This window comes from Panicum virgatum, chromosome 4N (assembly GCF_016808335.1).
Source record: "Panicum virgatum strain AP13 chromosome 4N, P.virgatum_v5, whole genome shotgun sequence".
NCBI classification, from domain to species: Eukaryota; Viridiplantae; Streptophyta; class Magnoliopsida; order Poales; family Poaceae; genus Panicum; species Panicum virgatum.
The window spans coordinates 27331172-27337824 of NC_053148.1; the positions used below are offsets into that span (position 1 = coordinate 27331172).

Genomic DNA, 6653 nt, shown 5'->3' on the forward strand with positions numbered 1-6653 from the left:
GGGGCAACAGGGAGACGAGGGAAATGTACAGCGTCTAGCCCGCGCCCTTCGCGGCGTCACCTTCACGTGGATTGATTGGTGCACGATGCGACACGGCGATGGTAAAGTCACATGCTCGGCCACTCATCTTGTCTGCTCAAATATCACTAGGCTGTGTGTTTGCTCCCGCAATCTTGACCTGCATGATCGCACCTGTCTACTCGGCCACTCATCTTTTTTTTCTCAAATTCAGATATATGAGCAAATTGCCGCCACTACAAAAAATCTGGTGATCCATGACGATTAAATTTTGTCACAGATCACTAAAAAACATCATAAAACAGTATTTATGACGATCTCGAATTGCGTCATGTATTGAGCGTCACATATTACACCTCGTGACGTTTCTTAAATTTTCGTCACGAATTTCTTGATCCATGACGTTTTGAAATCGTCATAAAATGTCCCCGGGCCCCCAAAGCTCAATCCAAGCCCATTTTCTATGACGAAAATAAACGTCACAAACAGTATAATTTTCATCACGGATTCAATTGCCATGTCACACATTGATGACATGGTGGATAACATGGCCGTTGACATGGATGCAATGATGATGTGTAAATTGACGTGGACAATAACATAACTGCAGACATGGAATGTGGTGCTGACATGGCAATTGACGTGGCATGTGACATGGCGAGCGACATGGCGAGTGACATCAGCAGCACAACCTATGAGTGTTTGGGCCCAATTCAGAGTCGGCCACTAAACTGGGTCTAATTTCAGCCCAAGATTAATTATCAGCTGACCAAATTTAGCTTTATACATGGCCCATTTATTAAAACAGAAATCACAATAAGTCGTTACAACCCATTTTCAAAATTACAACACCAATTTTCACAAGATACAAGACAATATGAAGTGATATTTCATCATAAATTAGAAGGTAACAAAAAAAAGTAATGGATCAACCCCTTAGTTGACATCTTCAAATTTTCAATCTCTTGCAATGGGGTGTGTTGTCCTCCCTCTCACCTTGTCCACTATCTCCCTCTCTGCATGAACCAGAGAAAACATGGGAACAAATTAAATGCTGAACATATGTGAATAAAGAAGGGAGACATGGAGAACTGAGACTAGACAGAACCAAAAGAACATATAGTCCTGCAACACAACACTACTAATAAATATGACAATCCACATAAATTAGTGCTATTGTACAAAGAGAAGCTCAAACATGAATAGGTAAGATGCTTCACTCTACATAAGCTCTAACAGGGTCATGAAGCAGTCGCACAAAAGAAATTGTTAATGTGCCGAGCTTGTCAAGTAAACAGAACCAAAGAAATGATCAACCAGTTGCTTAAACAATCATGCGTGAGAACCAAACAAAAAGATAAATAAGTAATATCATTGAGCAAGCAGTACTTTCATTATTGCAAGAAAAGACCTTTCACAAATTAACATTAGCTGAGCTTGGCCATCTAATTTGCTTCTGGATACAGATAACAGAGATGCACAAGAAAGCTAGAAGCTTGCAGCTGTCCAAAGCTCGTGAAAACACTACAATAAACTAGTGCTAGCAGAATATAAAGCTAAAACAAGTAGCTCGTGATTACTTGATTTTCAGCACCAGATTGAGTACTCACTTGAACCACTTGCACATAACAGAGCAAATAAGAGATCAAACGACGCAAGGACCATCAGTGAAAATTACATGTGAATTGAGGATCTCAGCTCACCTGGCAGAAGACGACCATAACAATTGTCAATCATCACCATGCAGTTTGGATTTTGCATCTACCAATCCAGACGATGAAAACTATCAGCACATACAAAAGCTAATCATAAAAGGACAGTATCACATAGGAATAGAATGGATCGAAATCTATTAAGTCCGCACATAGTTAAAACTTGTGCTATTGACAAAGAAACTACCTCTACTTTCATATCACCAACTGATTCTAAAAACCTTACAACTGTCCGGAATATACTGAAAGAGCTAACTCCAATAAAAATCCTTTGCAGGCAATGCAAAATGGCAATAATTTTAGTTATGTGTCTAGAAACTGAACAACCCAAAGTTGAAAGAACAGAGAGCCAAATAGTAGATAAAGAAGCAATTATTTTTTACTTAACCTGAATAGGATATGCTGTCAGATGAGTTGCCAGCTACCTTCAATTACTTAAACTTGATCTTGTCTGCAAGCTACGAACAATAGTGCCATGCAATTAAGCTTGTGGAGTTTGCAATATATTTCAAGAAGATAACTGATTCATTTCACAAAGAAGAATAATCATACCAAGCTCTAAGCAATGAAGACTCATCTCCAGCATATTATTTTGTAAGGAAGTAAACCTGTTAATTTAAATTTAAACTCCAGCATAAGTTCTCAGTTCAGCTTCAACTTGACTAAAAATAGGTGCATATTTACTAATTGAAGAGGTGGGTCTAGTACTATGGCAACCTGTTAAAGGAGTCTGAGATTTTTAATACCAGATTATGCATATCCTCGGAAAAAATAGTATGAATGATGGAATCCCATAACTATGGCAACTAAAAATAGGTGCATATTTACTAATTAAAGAGGTGGGTCTAGTACTAAATAGTTTGCACTGACATTTTAAGTGACTGATAAGCAAGAACCGTACCATACTAGTTCTAGGATCAACTAAGTTATCATCTTCAGAAACTCCATTACTAGAGAAATAATCCGAGGTGATGCATTTTTGAAAAAAGTCATCAAGTTTTATAGGATAACTGCTCCTGAAGCTATAATACACATGATGTAAGTATGTGATATATATGGTTCTAGACTGCACAAGCAACAAGCAACAGTAGATGATTACTTTAGACTTTGAATACAAGGAATGCACAAGCAACAATCTAAACTATAAGCAACTTCTCTATCATTCAGAACCAACACAACAACAACAACATAGCCTTTTTTCCCAAGCAAGTTGGGGTAGGCTAGAGATGAAACCCGAAAGAAATAAGTTCAAGGTTCAGGCACATTGACAGCTAGTCTCCAATCGCTCCTATCCAAAGCTATCTCTTTAGAGACATTCCAATCCTTAAGGTCTCTCTTAACCGACTCATCCCATATCAGTTTAGGTCTACCTCTATCCCTCTTTACATTATCGACCCACTCAAGAACCCCATTACGCACCGGTGCCTCAGGAGGCCTTCGTTGGACATGTCCAAACCATCTCAGCCGATGCTGGGTAAGTTTCTCCTCAATTGGTGCCACCCCGATCCTATCTCGAATAACTTCGTTCCGGAATCTATCCCTCCTTGTGTGCCCGCAAAACCACCGCAACATCTGCATCTCTGCTACACTCAGTTGCTGGACATGTCGCCTTTTTGTAGGCCAACAGTCAGCACCGTATAACATTACCGGACGAATTGCTGTCCTATATAATTTGCCTTTTAGGTTTTGTGGCACCCTCTTATCACAAAGGATGCCAGAAGCTTGGCGCCATTTCAACCAGCCAGCTGAAATTCTATGTCTAACATCTTCAATGTCGCCATCCTTTTGTAGCACCGATCCTAAATACTGAAAAGTATCCTTCTGGACCACCACTTGCCCATCTAGAGTAACGTCTCCCCCCTCATGCCTAGTCGCACTGAAATCGCACATCATGTACTCGGTCTTGGTCCTACTAAGTCTGAACCCTTTCGACTCTAACGTGCGTCTCCACAGCTCTAACTTCCTATTAACCCCTGCCCTACTCTCGTCAACTAGCACCACATCATCAGCAAAGAGCATACACCAAGGGATCTCACCTTGTATATCCCTTGTGACCTCATCCATCACTAAAGCAAATAAATAAGGGCTCAAGGCTGACACCTAGTGTAGGCCTATGTTAATAGGAAAGTCAGTGGCGTTGTCATCACATGTCCGGACAAACATCGTCGCATCCTTGTACATATCCTTAATGAGGGTAATGTACTTAGTTGGGACTTTGTGCTTCTCCAAGGCCCACCACATGACATTTCTCAGTACTTTGTCATATGCCTTCTCAAGGTCAATGAAAACCATATGCAAGTCCTTCTTCTGCTCCCTATATCTCTCCATCAATTGTCGTATTAAGAAAATCGCCTCCATGGTTGACCTTCTAGGCATGAACCCAAATTGGTTTTGGGTCACACTTGTCACTCTTCTTAGGCGATGCTCGATAACCCTCTCCCAAAGCTTCATCGTATGGCTCATCAGCTTAATCCCACGGTAGTTAGTACAACTTTGAACATCGCCCTTGTTTTTGAAGATAGGTACTAATATACTTCTCCTCCATTCTTCCGGCATCTTGTTTGACCGAAAAATGAGATTAAAAAGCTTATTTAACCAATACTATTGCTCTATCTCCTAGGCATCTCCACACCTCAATGGGGATACCATCAGGGCCCATCGCTTTACCTCCCTTCATCCTCTTCAAAGCCTCCCCGATCTCTACCTCCTGAATTCTCCTCACAGAACGTCTGTTGGTATCGTCAAAAGAGTCATCTAACTCAAGGGTAGGGCCCTCACTCTCCCAATTAAACAACTTGTCGAAGTACTCTCTCCATTTATCCATGATCTCCTCATCCTTCACTAGCAGTCGATCTGTCCCATCCTCAATGCATTTGATTTGGTTGATGTCCCTTGTCTTCCGCTCGCGGATCCTAGCCATCCTATAAATAGTCCTCCTCCCCTTCTTTCGTGCCTAGCCGCTGATACAAGGTCATCATACGCATTACCCTTTGCTACACTCACAGCTCGCTTTGCAACCATCTTCGCTAATTTATAGCTCTCGATATTGGCTGCACTCTTGTCAAGGTGGAAGCGCTTGAAACACTCCTTCTTCTCCTTAATAGCCCTTTGCACCTCGTCGTTCCACCATCAGGTGTCTTTCCCCTCCTGTTTGCCTCCCCTACTCACGCAAACACCTCTGAGGCCACCTTCCGAACACATGTTGCCATCTTTAGCCACATGTCATCTGCGTCTTCTCCTTCTTCCCAAGGCCCCTCACCTAGCATCCTTTCCTTAAATGCTTGTGCCGCTTCCCCTCTAAGCTTCCACCACTTTGTTCTCGCAATCTTGTCATGTTTGTCCCGGTGGACACGTACCCGAAGACGAAAGTCCGCCACCACAAGCTTGTGTTAAGGGACAACACACTCCCTAGATATCACCTTACAATCTAAGCAATCACGTCTATCCTCCCTCCTAGCAAGGATAAAGTCGATCTGGCTCGAGTGTTGTCCACTACGAAACGTCACAAGATGGGATTCCCTCTTCTTAAACACGGTATTCGCTATCAACAAGTCATAGGCTAATGCGAAGTTCAACACATCCTCCCCCTTTTGACTCCTGCTACCATACCCAAAACTCCCGTGCACTCGCTCGAACCCTACATTAGTCGCACCCACATGGCCAGTTGAGATCCTCCTCCTATGAAGAGTTTCTCGCTGGTAGGCACGGTACTAACCATGCTATCTAGATCTTTCTAGAACTGCATTTTGGTGCTCTCACTAAGGCCTACCTGAGGGGCATAGGCACTGATCACATTCAAAACCGAATCTCCAACTACCAACCGGATTAGGATAATCCGGTCGCCTTGCCTTCTAACCTCTACGACTCCATCCTTAAGGCTCCTATCAATCAAGATGCCTACACCATTCCTACCCGGAGTTGCTCCCGTGTACCAAAACTTGAAGCCAGTATTCTCAACCTCCTTCACCTTCTAGCCCTTCCATTTAGTCTCCTGAACGCATAGAATATTTACACACCTCCTAATTGCTGCATCAACTAGCTCTCGTAACTTACCCGTTAGAGACCCTATGTTCCAGCTACCTATACGAATCTTAGTTGGCTCGGCTAGCTTCCTTACCCTTCGCAACCGTCGAGGGAAGTGCGAAGACTTTTGCTCATTTTTCACTACACCCGGGCATAGATGTAGCATGCCATTCAGGTGACGACCCGACCCTTGCTCACTTATCTTCGTACCCAAGTCATGATACGATGCGCCCTTGGGGGGATGGCAACCCGGCCCTTGCCCATTTATCACCACACCCGGGTTCCGATGTAGCGCGTCGCTAAGAGGGTTACGCCCCAACGAGTTTCTTGTGGGTTTCAAATACATTAGAGTGGCTATTTTTTATGCTGGTTTGCCAAAACCTAACGCAACCCTCCTCCTTTACCCGGGCTTGGGACCGGCTATTCAGAACCAACAATAGCAGCAAACAATATCAGAAATACTTTTAATTTGAATCTACAGATTAGAACTAACACCAACAGCAAGGGAAAACAAGCAGCGCATATATGGAAGTGTGCCCAATCTTCCCTTTCTGCATATATGGAAGCACCGCATATATGGCACGCTGGCGAACTCACCCGCCTCATGGTCGCACATGGCCAAAGGCCCGCCGCCAGTTGCCAGGGTGTGCGCGGGCCAAGGTCGTGGTGCCGCAACCGCGTGCCACCTCCCCATCCTCTAGGGGCCAACGGGATGCGAGCTGCTGCTGCAGTGCCGCTGGGGCTCCACCTCCACCTCTAAGGCCATGTGGCCGGCCCGCGCGGAGCTCGCGCAGCGCTCGTGGAAGGGAGCAGAAGGCGCGAGCAGAAGGAAAGAGCCGGTCTTGAGCAGAGTGCCGCACCCAGGGATGGGGAAGGGGAGGGATCCGACGTCGAGGCGGC

The 6653-nt window shown here is 44.2% G+C and overlaps 1 long non-coding RNA gene across 1 annotated transcript; it reads right to left on the reverse strand.

Annotated features, from left to right (window-relative positions):
- Positions 1–1369: 1369 nt before the first annotated feature.
- Positions 1370–6395, reverse strand: LOC120671192. The gene is made up of 4 exons (XR_005673533.1): positions 6351–6395; positions 2283–2338; positions 2119–2188; positions 1370–1779 (listed from the first exon to the last, which is right to left on the reverse strand). It is a non-coding gene; the product is annotated as an uncharacterized LOC120671192 (long non-coding RNA).
- Positions 6396–6653: the final 258 nt, after the last annotated feature.